Genomic DNA, 23,202 nt, shown 5'->3' with positions numbered 1-23,202 from the left:
TGGCTATATCGGACATAGAATCGGCTTTTAGTCTGCTGCCCGTTCACCCGAGCGATTTCCACCTACTTGGTTTCCAGTTCGAGGGCAAGTTATTCATGGACATGTGCATGCCTATGGGGTGTTCAGTGTCGTGCGCATATTTTGAAATGTTTAGCACTTTCCTAGAATGGTCTTTCAGACAGGTGTCGGGGCATAGGCATGTGCTGCATTACCTTGATGACTTCCTTTTTCTGGGGCCACGAGGGAGCACGGTGTGTGGGCAGGCGCTGGAGCAATTTTGTGCACTGATGAAGAGTTTGGGGTGCCACTAGCACACGGAAAAACCGTTGGACCAGCCGCGGTCATAGAGTTCCTGGGGATCGAGCTAGACTCAGTTGCGGGGTGCTCACGGCTCCCCAATGATAAAGTGACAAGGTTTGGAAACTCATTGAGGCAATGTCTGGAAACCAAAAGGGTAACGTTGCATCAGTTGCAGCAAATGGTAGGTCAGCTGAATTTTGCATTGCGTATCATACCAATGGCACGTCCTTTTTCAAAATCCATTGCGCAAGCAATGTCTGGCCTTAAGCAGAAGCACCACCACACCCGATTGAGCGAAGAGGTCAAGCAGGATATGCGTATTTGGTTGGCATTTCTGCGGGACTTCAATGGCTCTGTCCTGTGGCCCGGCCCAATCACCTCCTGTGCAGAGTTGGGTTTAATGACAGACTCCGCGGGCAGTGAGGGGTTCGGCGCCATTCTGGGCACGCAGTGGGTGGCGCAGCATTGGCCGGCATGGTGGATGGACGCTGGACTCACGGCGAACATTGGTTTCCTTGAATTGTTCCCCATCTGGGTGGCATTGTTCGTCTGGCCGGAACAACTTGGAAACAAAGCCGTTGTTTTCTGGTCCGACAACATGTCGGTGGTGGAATGCATAAATAGTCAGTCTGCAAAATGTAAAATGATCCTCCGTTTAATCAAGGACATAGTTTTGAAATGCATGCAGTTAAATCTACAGTCTAGGGCAAAACATGTCCCGGGGGTATTGAATCACGCCGCTGACGCATTGTCTCGTTTCAAGATGCAGGTTTTCAGATCTCATCTCCCGGGAGCAGCATCACACCCAACGCCTTTCCCCGAGCAGCTCTGGCAGATTGGTGCCCCCACTTACCGGACTTGGTGGCAGCTAGCCTAGCGCCAGGAACAAGGAAGGCATATGAAGGGGCATTTGGGGCATACTGCAATTTCTTAAAGGACCAGGGGGAGGGGCATTGGGCGGATTCGGCTAGGGTGTGCGCTTACTTGCAAACCTTGCGGGATGAAGGGCGGGCAGTGGGGTCAGCTAGGAGACACATGGCAGCCATTTCCTTTTTTGCACAAATGAACGGCAGGCGGGACCCTACTCAGACATTCGTAGTGCGCAAAGCATTGAAAGGTTGGCAGCGCTTACAGGAGTCCGCGCCTGACACTAGACGCCCAATAGGTCTTACTACCTTGGCATCAATTTTAGGTGTGTTAGAACAGACCTGCACTACCGTGACGGAATGTTTATTGTTCAAGGCAGCTTTCACCTTAGCTTTCTATGGTGCCTTTAGGATAGGAGAATTGGTGGCTAAGAATAAAGGATTCCATGTGCTCAGAGAGCTTTGTACAGCTCACATGTTCCCACTGTCTGTACTGTCAGGATCAACTAAACATTCCATGCGCTCAGAGAGCTTCTTGCAGCTCACATCTTCCCACTGTCTGTCCAGTCAGGCGTTCCAAAGCATTCCATGCACTCAGAGAGCTTTTTGCAGCTCACATCTTCCCACTGTCTGTCCTGTCAGGAGTTCCAAAGCATTCCATGCACTCAGAGAGATTTTTGCAGCTCACATCTTCCCACTGTCTGTCCTGTCAGGATCGACAAAACATTCCAAGTGCTCAGAGAGCTTATTACAGTTCACATCTTCAGACTGTTTGTCCTATCAGGATCGTCAAAACATTCCATGCACTCGTAGAGCTTCTTACATCTCACATCTTCCCACGGTGTGTCCTGTCAGGGTCAATGAAACATTCCATGCCCTCAGAGAGCTTCTTGCAGCTCACACCTTCTCACCGTCTGACCCGTAGTGATCGATGAAATCTTCCAAGCACTCAGAGAGCTTTCTGCAGTTCACATCTTCCCACTGTCTGATCTGTCAGGTTTGACAAAACATTCCGTGCACTCAGAGAGCTTATTACAGTTCACATCTTCAGACTGTCTGTTCTATCAGGATCGTTGAAACATTCCATGCACTCGTGGAGCTTCTTACATCTCACATCTTCCCACGGTGTGTCCTGTCAGGGTTAATAAAACATTCCATGCCCTCAGAGAGCTTCTTACATCTCACATCTTCCCACTGTCTGTCCTGTCAGAAGCTACAAAATATTCCATGCCCTCAGAGAGCTTCTTGCAGCTCACACCGTCTGACCTGTAGTGATCGATTAAATCTTCCAAGCACTCAGAGAGCTTTCTGCAGTTCACATCTTCCCACTGTCTGATCTGTCAGGTTCGACAAAACATTCCATTCACTCAAAGAACGTCTTACAGCTCATACTATTTCATTTAATCGTTTGTGTTTTTATTATTTTATATAGCGAGAACATAGCCTAGGTGCATCAGAGCACTTTACAAGAGTACAGTTTCCAACAATCAACATGAGAATATATGTGAGATATAATACAAGAAAAGAGAAAACAAAGACATCCAAGAGTGTGTGGGAGAGCACAGATTTAGCCCATGTATTTCAAAGAGAAGTCTTAAGTTACTTTTAAAGGTAGCAAACGCTGATGTGAAGGGTCAGAGAGAGGGAGTTCCAGCTTCTTGTAGTGCTTCCTGAAAATGATTGGTTCATGTATTCTTCTCCTTTGAAGGTGGGAGGCTCCAGGAGAAGAGATTGTGTATCTCTTGAACCCAGTTTTGCCCCAGAGATTTTCAATTTTACAATTAGGTTAACAGGCGAAGAGGAATGCAGGGCCTTGTATGAGGTGCAGCCAGTTTTAAATTGTGCTCTCACCTCAATAGGAATCCATTGGACGATAGCAGGATAGATGTGATGTGTCAAATGTTTTGGGACAAAGAGGGCTGCAGCATGTAGAACTGCTCTGAGTGGAGCTGAGTGTGCTTTGTGGATGTCTGAGAGGAGCCTTAGTTGGAACCGGGTGCTCTTGGCCATGGCCGCAGTTTGACTCTGGAGGTTGGGTCAATTGTCAAAGATGAAACCAAGGGTTCTCAACAATGGTGGGGTGACACACCAGGTCAGAGAAGGATTCTATAAATTTTTGTACAGGTGGGTTGGATATCTTTGGTGATCTGAGAAGGAATTCTCTTTTTGCAGGGTTAAGTTTAAGGTGGTGAGTTGACATCTATGTTTGAATTTTTGCCAAGGTGTTGGAGAGAAAGGTAATGTCGTCCTGGGAAGAGACCTTCAGTTATATCTGGGTACCGTCTCCATACTGGTGAAAGAGGATTCCAGAGTTCCTAAGCATCTCACAAAATGGCTCAAGATAGACGTTTAATAGGGTCGATGAAAGGATCCAGCTTTGAGGAACCCCGTTGTTTCTGACTGACTACATTAGAGACAGAGCTCCCACCATCCCACTGCATGTCCACTCAGTGTCTACAAGACATTCTGTGCACTAAGACTGCCTCTCAGAGTTCAGATGTTCCCATACACTGTACTGTGACTTGTGACATCCCTATACCTTGCACCGTAGCGTCTCTGAGGGAATGATTGCTGTCCGAGGTCCACGCACTCTCATGCGCTGTCAACTCGATTCCTCAGAACCATATTATACTTGCACCCAGGGTCTCTCCAAACTCTGGCATGCCAATGCCCTTCGCTTTCAGGGTCTCTGAGGCATTCCCCACAGTGCCAGCGCCTCTAAGACATGCACACGCCTTGCACTGCCACAGTCTCTGAGGGGCTCACAGTCCCATGACCTACACTTTCAGAATGCCCAAGGCATGCCCTGCCTTAGTCTTAGAGTCCCACGCTGTATCCCTTCAGGGTGCCTAAGACATTATCAGATCTCTTAGGGACTTGGACCACTATCCCACAGGATTGCAAACACAGTCCCTGCACTCAGGGGGTCACTTGGCTTCACACCCTCTCCTCTCTGTACCTGGTGTGTTCCCTGCACTCGGGGTCCCTTGGGTCCACACCCTCTCCTCTGAGTGCATCAGAGGCATTCCCTGCACTTATGAGGTCCTTTGACTCCATACCCTCTCCTCTCTGTGCCTCGTGTGTTCCCTGCACTCAGAGAGTCCCTTGGATCTACACACTCACGTCTCAGTGTACCTGAGGCATTTCCAGCATTCAGGGGGTCCCTTGGCTTCGTACCCGGTTCACTGACAAAATATTGCCTCTGGAAATATCGCCATACCAAAATATAGTGACATAAATATCGTAAAAAATATTGTCATCCAATATTTATAATGTCAAAGATAAAAATATTGAAATAAAATGTCATTGTTATAAATATAGTTGTACAATATATAGTTAAAACAAATATTAGGCATTACATATATTGAAAAGTAGCATTAATATAATACAAATTAAATATATTTCCTTAATTTTAAAATAAATATAACTATTATACTTATACAAAAAATTAAAATACACATATATTAATATATAGAGATTTAATTACATATATATAATAAAAAATATTATTAAACTAATATTTTCAATTTATATTTTAAACATTTATTTTAAATGAAATAATTAAATAAACATATATATAGATATACCCAATAACATAATAAAATAAAAATAAATAAACATTTAATTACAGTTAAAAAAAGTAAACTAAACTATAAAATTCTACAAATAATAAATATACTATTCCCACTCTAATTCTCACAACCGTAGGAAAAATGTTGGACTCAGGAGGGGCAAAATGTACTACTCCCACTCCACGCACTGCAACAGTATTGAAAATGTTAAATTGCGGAGGGGTAAAATCTTTTATTTCCACTACAATCAGTGTAACAGTAGAGAATGTGCTAAATTGCAAAGGGGTAAAATTTATTATTCCACTCCAGTCTTGTGTAACAGTAGGGAAAGTGTTGGATTATGGAGGGGTAAAATTTAATTTTCCATCTCCAGTCAGTGAAAAGGTAAGGAAAATATTGGATGACAAAGGGATACAATTTAGTACTCCCACTACACAAAAACATTCACTTCAAAACAAAATTAATTCAAAACTATAATTATTAACTAAAAATATATAAATATATATATATATATATATATATATATATATATATATATATATATATATATATATATATATATATATATATATATATATATATATACACATATCATAAAGTAATACAATTATTATTTTACTAAAAGTACCAAACTATATTCTTGTTGTAATAACAACAAATAAATCCAGTATTATTTACATTTAAACTGAACAATACAATTATCACATGAAATAATAATTTTCATGTAACATTTTTTTACCAATTTAAAATTTGTTCTTTCTTAAATACCTTTCCAACCTATACTTCTACAAACTACATAACAAAGATTAAAAAATGTATTGAAAAGTTACAATATTTGTACATTTCACAAAATTAAACATCTATTACAATAGTATTAATATTTATCTAATAAAAAATATATGTATTTTACCTTTTCACCATTTATCCATACCAAACAAACAACCCACACCTAATACATACATTTAAAAGATATTAATTAAAAAATGAATATTCATAATTAATTAATGAAAAATTATGTTTAATTAACTTCCCACCCTTTACCTCTAAAAATGCAACAACTCACACATAGGTGCCGATTCCGATCCTGTAAAACCAGGGTACAAATGGTCGTACGGAGCGTTTTCTCCGTACGACTCGTACCCGCGAATTCCACCGTACAAACCAGCAAGTACGATTCGTACAGAAATACCATGTCCGCACGGAGTCAGGCAACGTTTTACGGACCAGCAAGTACGATTCGTTCCCACAGCACTCCGCACGGCTATATTTTTACGGGAGCCAAAAAGTGCCGGAAAAGCTAAGTACGCCACGATGCACGAGGAAAAGGGGGCCCGCTACACGACGTACACGCCATCACCCACATCGTACGTGTCATCATGTACGGTGTGTACCCCAACATTGCATATGTACGGACCGTACCCCCCACCCCCCGTATGTACGGACCGTACCCCCCACCCCCGAATGTCTGAACCGTACCCCCCACCCCCCGCGTATGTCCGCACCATACTCCCCACCCCCCGTATGTACGGACCATACCCCCACCCCCGCGTATGTCTGCACCGTACCCCAGGCGTATCCCCCACCCGCAAATTTACGGACCTTACCCCATGCGTACCCCAATCCTCGCGTATGTACGTGCCGTACCCCCACCCCAGCCCGTATGTATGCGCCGTACCCCCAGCCCCATATGTACACACCGTACCCCCACCCCAGCCCCGTATGTACGCGCCGTACCCCCAGCCCCGTATGTAAGCACTGTACCCCCAGCCCCGTATGTACATGCTGTACCCCCACCCCAGCCCCGTATGTACGCGCCGTACCCCCACCCCAGCCTCGTATGTATGCGCCGTACCTCCAGCGCTACGCGCTGGGGGTACGGCACGAGCATACGGGGCTGGGGTGGGGGTACGGCATGTACATACAGGGCTGGGGGTACGGCGCGTACATACGGGGCTGGAGTGGGGTACGGCACGTACATACGGGGCTGGGGTGGGGGTACAGCACATACATACGCGAGGATTGGGGTACGCCGCGTACATACGGTGCTGGGGTGGGGGTACGGCGTGTACATACGGTGCTGGGGGTACGGTGCATACATACGGGGCTGGGGTGGGGGTACAGCACATACATACGGGGCTGGGGTGGGGGGGCCGTACGACTCGTACCCCGGGCACAAGTGTACCCGGGGTAGGGGTCGTACACAGTTTGCTCTATACGGGATGTTTTCCATACGCTTGTGCATTCGGAACGCCGGTACGGATCGGACTTGTGCGCTCAGACTTCAGTTTTACGACTCGTACGTAAAACTGTCCGGGGACGTCTCGTAGACTTTTCCCGAGGCGATTCGTATGTATTTTTCCCGTAGACATCGTACTTCACCGTTTGTACGGTACTTGTACGATTCGTACGTAAACAAATACGGATACGAGTCGTACGGGAAAATAAAATACAGGATCGGAATCGGCCCCTATAATGTATATCTTGTACACTATCTTAATTACACATTTAACATAAATATTTATAGTATAACTAATTAGTAAAAATTAAAATTATATTTTTATTTAAAGCAATTCATTTCCTAGTCATCCTTTAGCCGAACAAAAACAACACACTCCTCAAAGCAACAAAACAAAGAATTAATATATCACAAAATTTACATATTTAATTACCAATAAACTTATTAATAACATTAATTATTAGTTCATTATAATTAATATACTTCCCACCCCACACCCTTACAAAACAGATAACCCGCACCTAAAACGTAATGCTTTAAAAAAATAGCATATTTAATTATCAATTACATAATTAATATTAATTCAAAAATAAATATTAATTAATTAAAGTTAATTTACTTCCCACCCTGTACCCCTACAAAACCCACAACCTTCACCTAAAACTTGACATTACAAAAAATTACACAATTACCATAAATATTTATCAATTAGGCAATTAATATTAACTAAAAAATTATAAATAATTAGTTATAATTAATTTACTTCCTACTCTATACCTCTACAAAACACAACCCGCACATAAAATGTAATGTTAAAAAATAATTACACAATGAACATCATTCATTATCAATTAAAACATTTATATTATTTAAAAATGAATTATTAATTAATGATAATTAACTTACTTCCCACCCTCTACCCCTATAAACCCCACCACCCGATACTGTACTAAAAATCACAAAAAAAGTATTAAAATGAATGTAATAACTACAAACAAATTAGGAACTGTATTAAAAAACATAACACATAATTATACAAAACATTTATAACATATACATGTAAAATATATACTAAAATATATAACAATAATTAGAATGCAATATTACAAACAACTATATTTTTGGAAAAAATTCTAATGATTTTGATATTTTCGAAATCAGTATTACTTACCTTAAAATCGAAAATCTTGACAACAATATTCTTGCAGACGATATTTCTAAATTCGAATATTTTACACACGATATTATGGTATGACAATATATTTTTTCGGTATTTTATCTAAATACTTCCATACCCTCTCCTATCAGTGTGCCTTAGACATTCTCTGAACTCAGGGGGGTCACTTGGATCCAAACACTCTCCTCTGTGTGTCTGAAGCATTCCCTGCACTTGGGAAGTCTCTTGAATCCACACCCTCTCCTCTCAGTGTGCCTGAGGCATTCCGTGCACCCAGGGGGTCCCTTGGCTCCATACCCTCTCCTCTGCATGCCTGAGGCATTCCCTGCTCTCAGGGGGTCCCTTAGATTCACAACCTCTCCTCTCAGTGCTCCTGAGGCATTCCCTGCACTCAGGGGGTCCCTTGGAAGCCCACCCTCTCCTCTTTGTGCCTGGGGCACTCCCTGCACTCAGGGGGTCCCATGAAGTGGTGGCTGGCATGGATCTGAGGTAGGGGGGCATTAAACGCAGTGGAAGCTGGTACAAAAAAATAGAATAAAAACATACCTTTTCGCCGCTTCCTCACACCGTCTCTCCTCCATAGTCCTCCCTCATTTGGCCACAGGAAGCACACTCGTGCTCCCAGTCAGCCAATCAATGATTAGTCTGAGTGCCGTGTTTCAGTGCTCACACGCTGACTGGAGGTCTGGGCATGCTCTCCACATAGGCTGCGATGCAGCCTGCATGGAGAACATGTGAAGTGTGCAAGACTGTTTCGGGCGGCCCGATAGGGCCGGCCAAGCAGTCCTTGCGCACTTAGGAGGGTGCTGCCCACCATTCCTCCCCTGAACCCACCCCCTCACGCAAAGCTGCGTAGGTAGGACAAAATACAATGATAACACAAGTTATGATCATTTTAACTTCCCTTTACTACACTGCAAAAAAGTAGTGGGGCGACGCTCCTCCACCTTAGCGGAGGAGCCTCAACTGGTCCCTTGGCTCCACCTCCTCTCCTCTCAGTGCACCTGAGGCATTCCCTGCACTCGGGGTCCCTTGGCTCTACACCCTCTCCTCTCAGTTCAACTGAGATATTCCCTACACTCAGGGTCCCTTGGTTCCACAACCTCTCCTCAGTGTGCCCCAAGCATTCCCTGCACTGGGGAAGGGGGTCCCTTGGACCCACACCATCTCCTCTCAGTGTGCCTGAGGCATTCTGTGCACCCAGGGAGTCCCTTGGCTCTTTACCATCCATTCTGTGTACCTGGGGTATTCCCTGCCCTCGGGAGTCCCTTCCCTCCACACCCTCTCCTCTGTGTGCCTGAAGCATTCCCTGCACTCAGGGGGTCCCTTGCCTCCACCCCTCCACACTAGGTGTGCATAAGGCATTCTATGCACCCAGGGGATCCCTTAGCTCCATACCCTCTCCTCATAGTACTCCTGGGGCATTTACTGCACTTGGGGGGACCCCTTGGCTCTATTCTCTTTCCTCTCCCTGCATTTCAGGGTCCTTTGGCTCCACACCCTCTCCTCAGTATACCGGAGACATTCCCTGCACTTGGGGCCCCTTGACTCCACAAGCTCTCCTCTCAGTGCACCTGAGACATTCCTTGCACTCGGGGTCCCTTGGTTCCACACCCTCTCCTCAGTGCACCTGAGACATTCCTTGCACTAGGGGCCCCTTGGTTCCACACCCTCTCAGTGCACCTGAGACATTGCTTACACTTGGGGTCCCTTGCCTCTGCACCCTCTCCTCTCAGTATGCCTGAAGCATATCTTGCGCTCGAGGGTCCCTTGGCTCCACACCCTCTCCTCTCAGTGTACATGAGGAATTCCCTGCACTCAAGGGGTCCCTTGGCTCCACACCTTTTCCTCTCAGTGAGACATTCTCTGCACTCAGGGGGTCCCTTGGCTCCGCACCATCTCCTCGCAGTATGCGTGAGGCATTCCTGCACTCGGGAGGTCCCTTGGTTGCACACCCTCTCCTCTGTGCTCCTGAGACATTCCTTGCACTTGGGGGTCCCTTGTCTCTGCACCCTCTCCTCTCAGTGTGCCCCAGACATACCTTGCACTCAGGGGTCCCTTGGCTCTACACCCTCTCCTCCCAGCACACCTGAGGCATTCTGTGCACTCAGGGGGTCCCTTGGCTCCACACCCTCTCCTCTGTGTGTCTGAGGCATTCCCTGCACTCAGGGGGTCCATTGGCTCCATACCATCTCATCTGTGTGCCTGAGGCATTCCTTGCACTCAAGGGGTCCATGGTCCACATTCTCTCCTCTCAGTGCGCCCGAGGCATTCCTTTCACTTGGGGGTCCCTTGGCTCCATACCTTCTCTTTTCAGTGCACCTGTGGCGTTCCCTGCACTTGGTGATCTCTTGGCTCCACACCCTCTCCTCTGTGTACCTGAGGTATTCTCTGCTGGCTTATGGATCCACAGTTCCATGTCCTGCCCCCTTAGGCTCACTGAGATATCATCAGCTCTCCAAGGGCATCCGATCGCTGAGGTATTACCTGCCCTCAGAGGGTCCCTCGTTCCCATGACCTCTTAGGGGCCGATTCCGATCCGGGCCGGAAGGGCACCAAACGCGATCCGGACGGAAAAACTACGAGCCGTACGTGTGTTTTCCGGCCGACTCGTACAGTTGTACGAACGAGCAAGTACGATGCTACGTGAGATTCACCGACCGAGCCGTTTCTGGGTCCGAACCGCTCCGTACGTCTCGGTCGGAAGCTAACCGTGGCATGCAATGGATGCGATTTACAACCGAGCCAGTACGATGCACGCGTCGAACAGCCGGGTGGTTGCCTTTGGGGGTCCGCGTCGGACCCCCTGACACCCGCAGCCCTACGACTCGGACACCAACACAGGCATGTACGGTGTGGATGGCACCGATGCGTACCCACTGTAGGGGGCACACTTATCCGCGACGTACCCATTCAGTCAATGGGAGCCCATGTACGCGCCGTATGACCGGCTCCTATTGACTTCTATGGGAGTCCGACCAAACCGAATCCGGCAGCATATGGGCTCATCGTACTCGCTGGGTCGGGCTGCGGGCCTTCGGCTCGGTCGGAAAACACGCAGGAACTGGCTCTGTCGGAGTGCTTTCCGACCCGGATCGGAATCGGCACCTTCTGGTTCTCACAGCCCTATGATCTCTCGGGGTCTCCTGGGGACTTCCTGCAAACGAAGGGTCTTTTAGCCCCAAGTCCTCCTAGGGTAGGGTGACCAGACATCCAGGTTTTTGGACTGTCCTGGTGTCCCGACACTTTACTTAATTTTAAATAATTGTCCCGTTTTCGGGACAAGTTTCAGCTCATCCTACAAAACAGAACTGTAACATGTGTTCAGCTCCTCTGAGGAGTGAAATAATAATAATTCACGTTACTTATCTTTTTGTTTCAGGCAGCACAAGAGGTCAGCTACATACGCCTAGCCGGAGGGGGGTGGGGGGGGGGGGCCTCAGGTGAAAGGTCCTGCATAATATTTTGTAAATGTAGCCTTGTAAAATGTGTGCCTATCTATAAGAACACAAGCACAAGGCAACATTTAGTTCTGGCCTCTTCCTGCTCTGCCTGAAAGAAAAATTACGCTAAACACACGTACGCAAGTGCGCGCGACAGGCCAGATATTCCGTGATCATTGGCACCCTTTAGCCCAACTTCTATGTCTGGCCTGTCCCGGTTTTTGCTTCTCAAACTCTGGTCATCCTATCCTAGGGTATCTGAGGCAGGCCCGATTTTTGAAGTAGAAAACGGCTTTATTTAATTGTAGCTTTCTCCCGCCTGTTACTCACATTTCAATGCAAGTCAATGGGGAAAATAATTTTCCCGCTATATTTGTGAAACGTTCCTCTTTCGCTCCTCAAATAGTGGCATGCGTGCGGTGCATGCCCTGCACCCCTTACAGTCCAAACATGCCCCGCCCTCTCAGGGCCTCGGAGGCACCCCTATTCTCCGCAGCCCGTGGTACGCCCCAGGCTGCCGGTGGAGGCTGCTTGGAGCTCTTTTCCTTGTTTTCAAGGCCCGTCTGCGGCGAGGGCCCGTTTCACCTTACAATGTGTGGTGTTTCAACATGTGACTTTATTGTCCGTCCGCACAAAGCGGTTTTGCTTCAAGTCAGACTGACAAAGGCCGCCTGGCAGGGCAGGGCCCCAGTCCCAAATTAGCACAAACCCGCATTGACCGTGCAGTTTGTAGTGGCTCAGAGGAAATATTCACTGTTTACTCCGTGCCCCCCGCCCTCTCCCGCTGCTCCCCCCCCACCTCATTAGCCACTCTTTCTTTAGTGTCCATTGTCTGCAGTCGGATTCCGTGGGGTGAGATAGCTCAGTGAGTCGTGAGCTCCGAATACAAACGTCTGTAACTCAGTGGTCAAAGCTATGAATTCCTGCAAGATAGCTCAGTGGGTTAAGCGACTGCTGCTGATTGTGTGTGAAGTACAGATGATAGGTTTGAATCAGTAGATGTGTGATACATACAGGTCACAGAATCATATGTGTCTAGCCAGTCTGGGCAACCCCATAAACCCTACTACTGCAGTCTCCTACCCTTCATTTGCCCCCACCCCAGAACACTGTAATATTGTGGCCCAGGGCCTAGAAATGAATGGCTACACCACACGTGCGTTATAGTAGTGGCCAGTGTAATGCTTGCCACGCCCAGCACTCCGGGCTATTTATCACCTTAATCACGTGCCTCCCGTGTGGACGTCGGGCACGTCCACAGCGCGCACGCTCAGGGGGGAAAGGCTCATTTACCATTGCCAGGGACCCCCGTAACAGTGGTCGGGTCTACTTGGCAAACACTACATTCCTCCTTTACCCACAAATGCAAAAACTAAACAAACATAAGGCCTAGCGACAAAGCATCTTTAAAATCTCAAACTCAGTCTTACTTGGTCTTGGCGGAGGTACAGCTCACTTTCACATCAGGAGTTGATAGCTGGCCACAAAGTCTTGGTACTTCTGGGATGGCTGCGGACATGGGCGTAGATGGTACCTGCTCTGGCTGCGCCCTTCTGAAGGGGTTGGAAACATGTCCTCAGAACATTCTGTACCCGCCACGCCAGGGCGGCTCTGTGTCCTTTGCGACTCCAGATCTCCTTGGGCTGGTGTGGTCTCTCCTTCCGCGGCTGCCTCTTCTTCCGTGGCTTCTCGAGGACCCGGGGAGGCCGCTGGGCGGTAGCCTTCTGGCTCGGGAAACTCTTCCTCTCCTTCATCTGGGGCTTTCTTAAAGAATGACACATTTCTTGTGACCTCTTCTCCCTTCCTGACTGCCGTGATCAGCGTTCCCTTGACCCTCGTGACCGTCCAGGGGTCTAGCTCGAAGGGCAGGTGGTTTCCCCTGGGTGGCGGTCTTTCACAAGCACTCGGTCTCCAACTTGGATGGGGCTGTCGGCAGCTCTCCTCTTCCGGGATGCTTCGCGGTTGGATTTTGTTCTTTGTTCCATGGACCGGTTAGGCGGGGTCGGTGCTGACGCCCACATGGGATGGTGTGGGATGGTGTCAGTGACTGTTCTGCCAAAACAGAGGCGGCTTGGAGGAACCCCGGTCGTGCAGTGGGGCATCAACCTGTATTCGCGTAGAAATTGATAGAGGGCTAGCTCTATGCCCTGGCCGTCCGCCAGTGCGATCTGAATGGTCTTGTTTAGGGTTCTCATTAGCCTCTCGACTTCCCCGTTAGCTTGAGGCCATCTCGGGGTTATGCGTCGGTGCTTGATACGGTGGGACTGCAGGTAATCTGCTAGCTCGGCGCCATTGAAAGGGGGACCATTGTCCGTGCGCAGCTCTCCAATGAGGCCATGGGTGGCGATTATCTTTTCCAACTTGGGAACTACCTCAGAGGCGGCGGTCGAGGACAGGAACTCCACTTCGGGGTACCGTGAGAAGTCATCCACCACCACCAGCATGTACTTTCCCCCGGGGAGACTGCCGAAGTCTGCGCTGGCTCGCACCCATGGAGACGTTGGTCCTTCCTCGCTGAGTATTGGCGCTGGAGGGTTGGGTAGGCTGGTCGCTAAGCACACTGGACATCACTGGACAATTGTTTCCACCATTTTATCGAGGCCAGGGAACCAGAGCTTGCTCCGAAGGCGGTTCTTTGACTTCACAATGCCTTGGTGCGCGCCATGCGCCAGGAGGGCTGCCTGTTGGGTGAGACAGTCAGGTAGCACCAGGCGGGGGCCTCTCAGGAGGCATCCTTCCTGAGATACGGACAGTTCGTTCCGGACTTGATGGAGCGCCTTAAGTGTCGCTTGGGCACCAGGTGTGCGGAAGGACGATGGGCTTTGGAGTGGTTTCCAGTTGCCTGACGTGACGGCCTGGATGGCGATCTGTAGGCAGTCGTCATCTTTGGTGGCTCGCACCACTTCCTCCAAGGAGACCGGTAGCGGCCATGACATTTCCACGATCATCCTGACATACTCCTCCGTGGCCGCGGCTTCTGCAGCTTCCGAGTCCGTGGCTGGGCGTGCGTGCCTCGACAAGAAGTCGGCTGGGTTCCGGGTACCCGGCCGATACTCCACGGTGAGCTGGAATTCCTGGAGCTGGAGCACCCATTTTTCGATCCGAGGAGGAGGACGTGTGGAGGAACCTTGGAACAGCAGGACTAGAGGTTTGTGATCTGTGATGACTACAAAGGGGTGCCCATACAGGTAGATGTGGAAATGCCGGCACCCCCACAGGATGGCGATGGCCTCTCGTTCAATCTGCGAGTACCGCTGTTCCGTTGATGTGAGGGTTCTGCTCGCATAAGCGATGGGGGCCCATTCTCCGCATGCCTGTTGTTGGGGTAGCACGGCCCCCAGGCCTGTCGGGCTGGTGTCCACCACGAGTTGTGATTCGTTTCGGGGATCGAAATAGGCCAAGGTTGTGTCAGCTGAAAGTGCCGCTTTGGTCTTTTGGAATGACTCTTGCTGTGCCGGACCCCACTCCTAGGTGGCAGCAGCTTTTGTGAGGTCCGGGAGGGGGCCGGTGAGGTCAGACAGATCTTTGATGAACCTCCCGCAGTAGGTGACCATCCCGAGGAAGCTGCAGACTGCTGTCACCGGCGTGGGGGCGGGGGCCGCGTGAATATCCTTGACCTTTTCTGGGTCCGAGCCAATTCCTTGGTCAGAAAACCTGTAGCCGAAAAAGCTAATGTCCTTGCGTAGGAAGTCGCATTTTTCACGGTGGAGGGTCAACCCTTGCTCTTGAAGCCGGGTGAACACTGCCTGGAGGCATTGGATGTGTTCGTCCAAGGTTGGTGCGTGGACCAAAATGTCGTCACTGACATTTAAAACTCCATCGAGCCCTTGCAGGACGTTCTGGATGATATTTTGAAACACCTCCGCTGCACTCGATATTCCAAAATTGAGCCGGGTGTAACGCCAGAGGCCCGCATGCGTGGAGAAAGTGGTAATCGGGCGCGAATCAGGGTGTAGGGGAATCTGGTAGTATCCAGACCTCAGGTCCATCTTTGAGAACCACTTTGAGCCAGACAGCTCTCTGACTATTTCGTCTATGGTTGGTGTCAGGTGGCGCTCGCGCTTGATAGCGAGGTTGGGGATGCGCATGTCCACGCAGATCCGCACGGCATCCGGCTGTTTCGGGTTCTTGGCCACCACGATGGGTGACACCCACGAAGTGGGCCCGCTTACCCTCTCAATGATTCCAGCTCGCTCTAGTACCTTCAGCTCTGCTTCAACCTTAGGTCGTAGGTGGAACGCAAAGCGTCGGTGACGGAGGGCTACCGTGGCGACCGACTTGTCTATGTGGAGGTGGATGGCTGGTTCCTTCAAACAGCCGATCCCTTCGAATAGAGACGTGTGTTTTAGAACTAGATGGTCGAGGCTGCGGGCTTGGACTGTGAGTGTGAAATGGATCAGCCCGAGGTCTTGGGCTGTTCGGCAACCAAGCAAGAATCCCGATCCTTCTTGCGAAACATAGACTTTGGTTTGCAGGCGAGTGGTGTCGTGGGACAGATCCATCCGGAACATCCCGCACAGGCGGAGTGGGTGACTGGTGCCGTAGGCGTATACTTGTACCCTCGTGGGATGGAGTGCCGGGGCATTTTCTAGCGTCCGGTACACGCTGACGGCCACCAGGTTGATTGATGCGCCTGTGTCGATCAAGGCCGCCACTGCTTGGTCTCGCACGTTGACCGTGCACATGGGTTCTGCGGATGGTGTAGCTGCCAAAGTGTGAAGCACTCTCACGACATGGACGGAGGCCACATACGCTTCATCATCATCCATGTCGCTGCTGGTAGATGTGCTGGGTAGCGGCTCTACCTGTCTTACCCTCCTGGGTGGGCCACTCTGTTTCATCATGGGTGCCGACAGACATACACTTGCAAAGTGATTGGCTTTTCCACACGCGCTGCATACTTTGCCTTGTGCCGGGCATGCTCCTCTGTGGGGTGTCGCGCCTCAGCACCACGCGCAGGCACGGCCGGGGGGTTTGAGCCAGTCTTGGGTTTCTCCGCCGGGGTTACTTCATGTGGTTCTCGGCGGCGTCGGTCTTGAGGGCGCACACTGGCTCTGTTTTGATTGCGACCGCCGGCTTTGGCTCCATGTGCGCGGCTCTAGCCTTAGATAACTCCTTTGACCGCCCTAGTACGAGGATGTCGCGCATGGGCATGTTGTCCGCTTCCAACACTCTCTCGCGCAGCTTCGAAGATGCACAGCCCTGGATGAATTGGGCGCGGGTTTCGTCGTCCACGTCGGGGAGGGTGCACGTGCTAGCTAGCTTCTTCAACCTTGCGTAAAAGACGTCGACTGACTCCCCCGGGAGTTGGCGGGCTTGGCGGAGTAGGAATCTCTCATAGTCGGCGCTAGCGAAAGGTTCAAAGTACGCTGTGATGGCGTCGCGCAGCGTGGCATATGTTCTGGGCGGGCCAGCCTCGGTTACGTCCTTCCGATATGTCGTGAATAGCTTCTCCTCCTAAGTGTAAAAGCATGGCACGGCGCCGATCAGCCGCGATTTCTGCCGCCAAAAAGTAGTTCTCGAGCCATTCCACCCACTTCTTCCACCACGCGGCTTGTGACGGGGGGTGCCGGTGACAGCAAAAGGCTCCAAAGGGGGTACGTTGGCCATGGCCGTTGGGGATGGGCGCAGCAGCCGGGATGGGCTCACCTTCACACTTCCGGGGGTGGTGCACCAGTCTTCCAGGCGTTGTGTGCTGGTCCCTAGGGCCGCCTCGGTATCCAGGGGCGTCCAGGGAAGCAGGAGGGGCGACCCGGGGCCTCAGAATGGTCAAATTCGCCCCTCACGCGAGATGCGTGAGAAACGGCAGGTCCGGATCTCGCGTTGCACGCGAGATGCGTGAGAAATGGCAGGCGGGCCGCGTCGTTCCACGGGTGCAGGCTCCGCAGGAACAGAGGCTTCCCGGGCAGGTAGGAGGCGGTCGCTGGGGGCCAGGGGGGGCTTCAGAGGGCCCGGTCAGGTGGGGGATGCAGGCAGCACGTCCGGGCAAGGAGTATACAGCCTGGAGAGGGCTGGGGCCACACAGGTGGCGGTGCACGGCCGCAGGAGGAGGGGAATCGATCCGCTCCTTGGGCAAGAGCGTGAGGCGGCAGGGCACGCAATGGGGTGGCTAGACCACCTCGTCGCCAGTGTAATATTGTGGCCCAGGGCCTAGAAATCAATGGCTACACCACACGTACGTTATAGTAGTGGCCAGTGTAATGCTTGCCACGCCCAGCCCTCCGGACTATTTGTTACCTTAATCACGTGCCTCCCGTGTGGACGTCGGGCACGTCCACAGCGCGCACGCTCAGGGGGGAAAGGCTCATTTACCATTGCCAGGGACCCCCGTAACAGTGGTCGGGTCCACTTGGCAAACACTACAAACACCTCATCAAGTTTATTTTTGCAGATTTATATAGCGTGAACTCGACCCGAAGGTATTGGAGCGCTTTACATGAGCACCAGTTACGTTACACAAGGACACATTCAGGCACTGGGAGATTAAGAGATTTGCCCAGAATCACAGGATGTGGAAACGACCCCGAGGCTTGAACCTTGGTTTCCCAGCTCCAAAGTCGTCAGTTTAAGCCGTCAGACCACATCCTCTCCCCAAGTTCTCCTAAAGTAAAGAAGTTTGGATGCAACTTTCACAACCATGCTGCGAGTCAATGCAGTGGTCAGGGGTCAGGGGGTCAACATGCCACTCTCTCTGATCTCCAGACATAGCGCCCGGTTCTTTGAGCTGACCACCGAGTGGAACTCACAGGAGTCTTGTCCATGGCAAGTCGCGACTCAGAGCAGGACTGGAAATGGAAATAATCTCTGGAAAAAATGTCCATCCCAGACTCAGATTGCAGGAGGCCACCAGTGGAAGGGACTACTGGAGACAGGGGCGGAAGGCTTGGGCATGAACCCCATACTGCTTTGAAGGCAGCATCTCGCCTGAAGCCCACAGGGACAATGCCAGAGAGGTGCAATGACCCCTGCTCTGCAATGACTAATGTAAAATCATCAGCTTATGTTATTCAGCACCCCTCTGCTACCATATGTTGACAAAAGCCATACGATATTCGTAATTATAATCAAATCAACATTTTTTTTTAAATGTCACCACATCATCAAGTTCATTATTTAAAATTCTTTCTTTATTCAGATCTCTTGGTCAAAATTATTTTTCACTATAGCCAATGCGTTTCGTCCCTCAAAGGGACTTCTTCAGGGCTGATCAAAGTATCTTTCAGGCACAGATGCATCAAACCCCCTTGTTATTGGTTCTTTTCTTATTGATCACGTTGGTCGTCCTGATATTAAACCCATCTCGTGTTCAGATAGACCATTAACTGTCCTGTGAATTATATGTTTCACACCCGTTTCCCCGCAGCGTACACAAACAGCTGTTGTTGTAATTGTGGACTTTCTCCCGCATGGCAGTATATGGTGGCTGGTCCCTCAGATTCCTGCACAAGTGTTGTTTGGTTCTCTGACCGTGTTTCCCCTAATGGGATAAACTGCGAAAAATTGCGCCTTAGACACTATCTCTGTAAATTATTTAATGTGACATCATCTATGCTGAGCTTCCAATAAAACTAACAGGCTCCAAAGATGGCACGATCAATGCACTAAACCTCTGGCAACACAACCACATAGTCCAGGACTGAGAGCACTTCAGCGGCTCCTGGTCAATGCAAGAACCAAGCTGAAGATCCTCGGCCTGGTCTGAAAGACTTCTGGGGAAGGAGCTTCGTCAACCGACTCACCTTCGAAGAGATGACACAGTGCAAGATCCTTGGGAGGCCAGGGCCCTTTCGTTCAACCCAAACCTCCAAGATGAACCGAACTAAAGTGGTCCAAGACCAATAGACGCCTGAAAACCAAACTTTGCAAAATTGTTTACACACTGGACTCTTTGCAGAAAAAAGGTCTCAATTAAAGAACATCAGACAATATTCCCACCTCCCCTACCAGACTCCTGCTTCTGTCTAGAGTATCAGCATGCAAAAGTAACCGAAAGGAGACATGCAGTGTTGTGCAAAACTCATACATAAAAAAATAAATATGTCCTGAGCAGACACCATGTGTGTTTCTCTATACTTCCCTTGCCCCTCCATGGACCTGTACCCAGAGATGGGCTCTGTTTCAATAGACTATCTCTATATTTTTTCAGGGCTGGCTCCAGTCGATATCAATTCATCCCTGCCTGCTCTGGGAAAGCGTGTTTGGCCTGCACACACCACCCAGGCATCATCTTGAAATGTTATGTTACGTTACATTACGTTTTGTTATGACCAAAATGTGTCTAGGGCATTTGTGTGATTTGTGTAATGTCCTAAAAGTTCTGCAAATGTAATCCTTCCCTTGTGGATTGTGAAGAATAAACTTTCCATTATATGGATAGTGGTCCTGTTCCTGCTAAGGACCTTCCCTTTACTCAGGATCAGAGGCACCCAGAGACTTTCAGGCTTCCTACACTAGGAGACCCATTAGAATGTCGGGTGGATCGCCACCGCTCGCATGGCGGTGGCGATCCGCCTGACATTCTTTCCCACCCGCATGCCATTCTCTCAGCGGACGGAAAGATCGTCCACCGGTTTTCCGCCGGTAGGCAATCCGCCCGATTGCCTACCGGGCGGAAAAGCTGTTAATATGGTGGCGGTGTCTGGTAGACACCGCCATCCATATTAGAATGCAGGCGGGGACATGCCTTTCCGTGGCGGCAATGCCGCCACAGAAAGGCATGCGGTCTTCAACATTGGGGCCCGTTGCAGGCCCCCAGGGATTCTGAGGGGTGGGGGGTGCACATGGGGGGTACCTAAGGTACCCCCCTGCATTTCAATGTACAGTTTGGCAGGCACTGCGCGGTGCCTGTCACGTTGTGCATTGAAAGGCACAACTTGCTTTTGTGGCATTGCGGCAGGCGGTGCTTTAAGCACCGCCAGCCGCAATGTTACAAATGTGGGATGCGCCCGCCAGTGTGGCGGGCGCATCCTAATTGTAGTTGTGGGACCGGCGCATGCATTGTGGGCGGTCCCGTTTCTCATCCGCCCGCCATACTAATGAACCCCTAGGTATCTTAAATTTGTGGACATCTCAGCAGTGCCTTGAATGTAGTGAACCATTACATACTGGGGTTTTAAAGATACTTTATTTGCTATTTATATATAGTTATAAGTACTGAAGGAAACAGCCTAGTTAGGGTCACTCACGACCACATCTCTGTCTTCCCAATAAATGAAGGGGCGCATTACTCTCCTCCTCAGTTGGTGCCCATGTGAGCTGAGCATCCGAAAAGGGAATGAACCGCGGCACTTGCTCCCCTTCACAGTCCCCGATCCCATCCGCGCCCCACTGATCATAGGGCAGCGGAAGGGGCACCCTTTTGCAATGGGTGCTATGTATCCAGTTCTTCCACCCGTCAACCTTCACTGCAGTCCTCGTGGCCAAAAGGACCTGAAGAGGTCCCTTTCAGCGTGGCTCCAAGCTGCTCCTCTGGAAATTCCTCACCAGCACCCAGTCTCCAGGCCCTAGTTCGTGACCAGGAGCCTCTGGATGCTGCTGTAGCGTCTCAGCGATCTGTTGGTGAATAGAACACACATTTTTGGTTAACTCGTAATGATAGTCGATGAGCAAGGGGCATTCAATATCAGAGAACTTGCGCTGTCGTGGGACACCCCAGACATTTGCTGGGCACCCAAACACGACCTTGTACAGAGACAATCCTGTTCTAGAGTGGGCTATGACTATCGTGGACATCAGTGCTAGGGGTGAACCATCGGGCCACTGCAATCCTGTGCTCTCTTTGTTCTTAGCCAATTTCAGTTTGAGAGTACCATTGTACTTCTCAACCAGGCCCGCTGACTGGAGATGATTTGCTGCATGGAATTTTAGACTAACGTGTAATCCGTCGCACACCAGCTGGATGACCTTAGCATTGAAGTGGCTGGCGTTGTCACACCAGATCAATCGGGGCAAACCAAAACACAGGAAGAACTCTTTCAAGAGTACCTTCGTCATTGCCATGGCAGTGTTCTCTTTCGTGGGGTAAACCTCAACCCATTTACTGAATGCACAGACAACCATCAATACATATTTCAAGTTGTTAACTCGTTCCATTTCGATGTAATTTATCGAGAGAACCTCGAAAGGGAAGGAAGGTGGTACAAAACTACCAACAGGAGTGGGAGTACCCTTTCCAGGATTGTGCATCAAACAAACCATACAGTACTTGACCATATGGGCTGCAACTTTGGGAATATTGTCATTTCGCCATACGGGGTCTAACAGTCTGCAAATTCCCTTCGCGCTAATGTGTGCTGGCCCATGCGCCATGGTGACCACAGTGAGGATGTATGCGTCCGGTAGCATTCATCTCTGCTTCCCAGATTTGTCCATCCAACACCCATCCTCATGCAAATTAGCCGTGCTCTCCTGCCATATTGCTAACTCCTCAATTGTTGCCTCACTCTGGATTTCCTTCACATTCTCCACAGTATCTTCGAACATACCATTTTCAGGCACCCATCTAACTGGACCTGCCACAAACATCCTCTTCATTTTAGTTCGGGCTGTCTCCTTTGCTGTCTGATCTGCAAATGCGTTACCTCTCCCAACATCATCACTTATTGCCTTATGAGCACTGCACTTCACTATTGCTAATCTCTTAGGAAGTGTCAAGGCTGACAACCTTATTCCATGGGACGTAAGGAACCCCCTCTCCTCCCAAAGCCGTCCAAAATTATGGGCCACTCCAAATGCGTACTGGCTGTCAGTATATATATTGACAGCCAGTCCCTCACTCAACTTGCAGGCTTGCGCTGATTGGTAGGTGACTCGTGATGTCTAAACTACACTATGTAGGGCGGTGATAGCATAGGCTGCTGTTGTCGTGCCATCTGGTAATTTAAAACAAGAGCCATTGACATATAGTTCCCCCTGGGGTTCAGACAGGGGAACATCAGTCAAGTCTACCCACACACACAGCCTTTGCTTACCTCCAAAGGCCTGTGTCAAGACAGAGAGCGCGCAGCCAGTCGTTTCGTGTACATACAACGTGAACGGCTTCTGGTAGTCTGGGGTGCCAAGCACAGGTGCAGAGCAAATCACTATTTTTAATTGCTCAAAAGTATGCTGACAGTCATGCGTCCAGAGCAGGGGTTCATGCTCATCTTTAGTGGTTAAATGCAGTAGAGGTTTTGTTAGTAAAGCAAAGTTAGGGATCCAGTGACGACAATACGAGGTGATACCTATAAAGGTTTGCACACCTCGTTGCGTTTTATGGACAGGCATCTTTGTTATGGCAGCAATGCGCTCAGGTGTTAGTCTCCTTCCCTCCTTCGACAGTAGGTGACCTAAACAAGTGACCTCCTGTCGACAATATTGAAATTTAGAAAAGGATACTTTATGTCCATGGTGTGCCAAATGTAGTAATAATTTAATCGCTGCATCCCTGCAACCCTTTTCAGTGTGTGAAGCAATCAAAAGGTCATCCACTTACTGTAATAAGACATTACCTGATGTAAAGACAAGGGAGTCCAATGGACCTTTTAAACCTTGGCTACAAATACTAGGACTTTCTGTATAGCCCTGAGGAGCCCAACAGAATCTAAAATTTCTAGCGGCCAGGGAGAAT

The sequence above is a fragment of the Triturus cristatus genome, chromosome 12 (genome assembly GCF_964204655.1).
Source record: "Triturus cristatus chromosome 12, aTriCri1.1, whole genome shotgun sequence".
NCBI classification, from domain to species: Eukaryota; Metazoa; Chordata; class Amphibia; order Caudata; family Salamandridae; genus Triturus; species Triturus cristatus.
Note: the sequence above shows the minus strand (reverse complement) of the source record.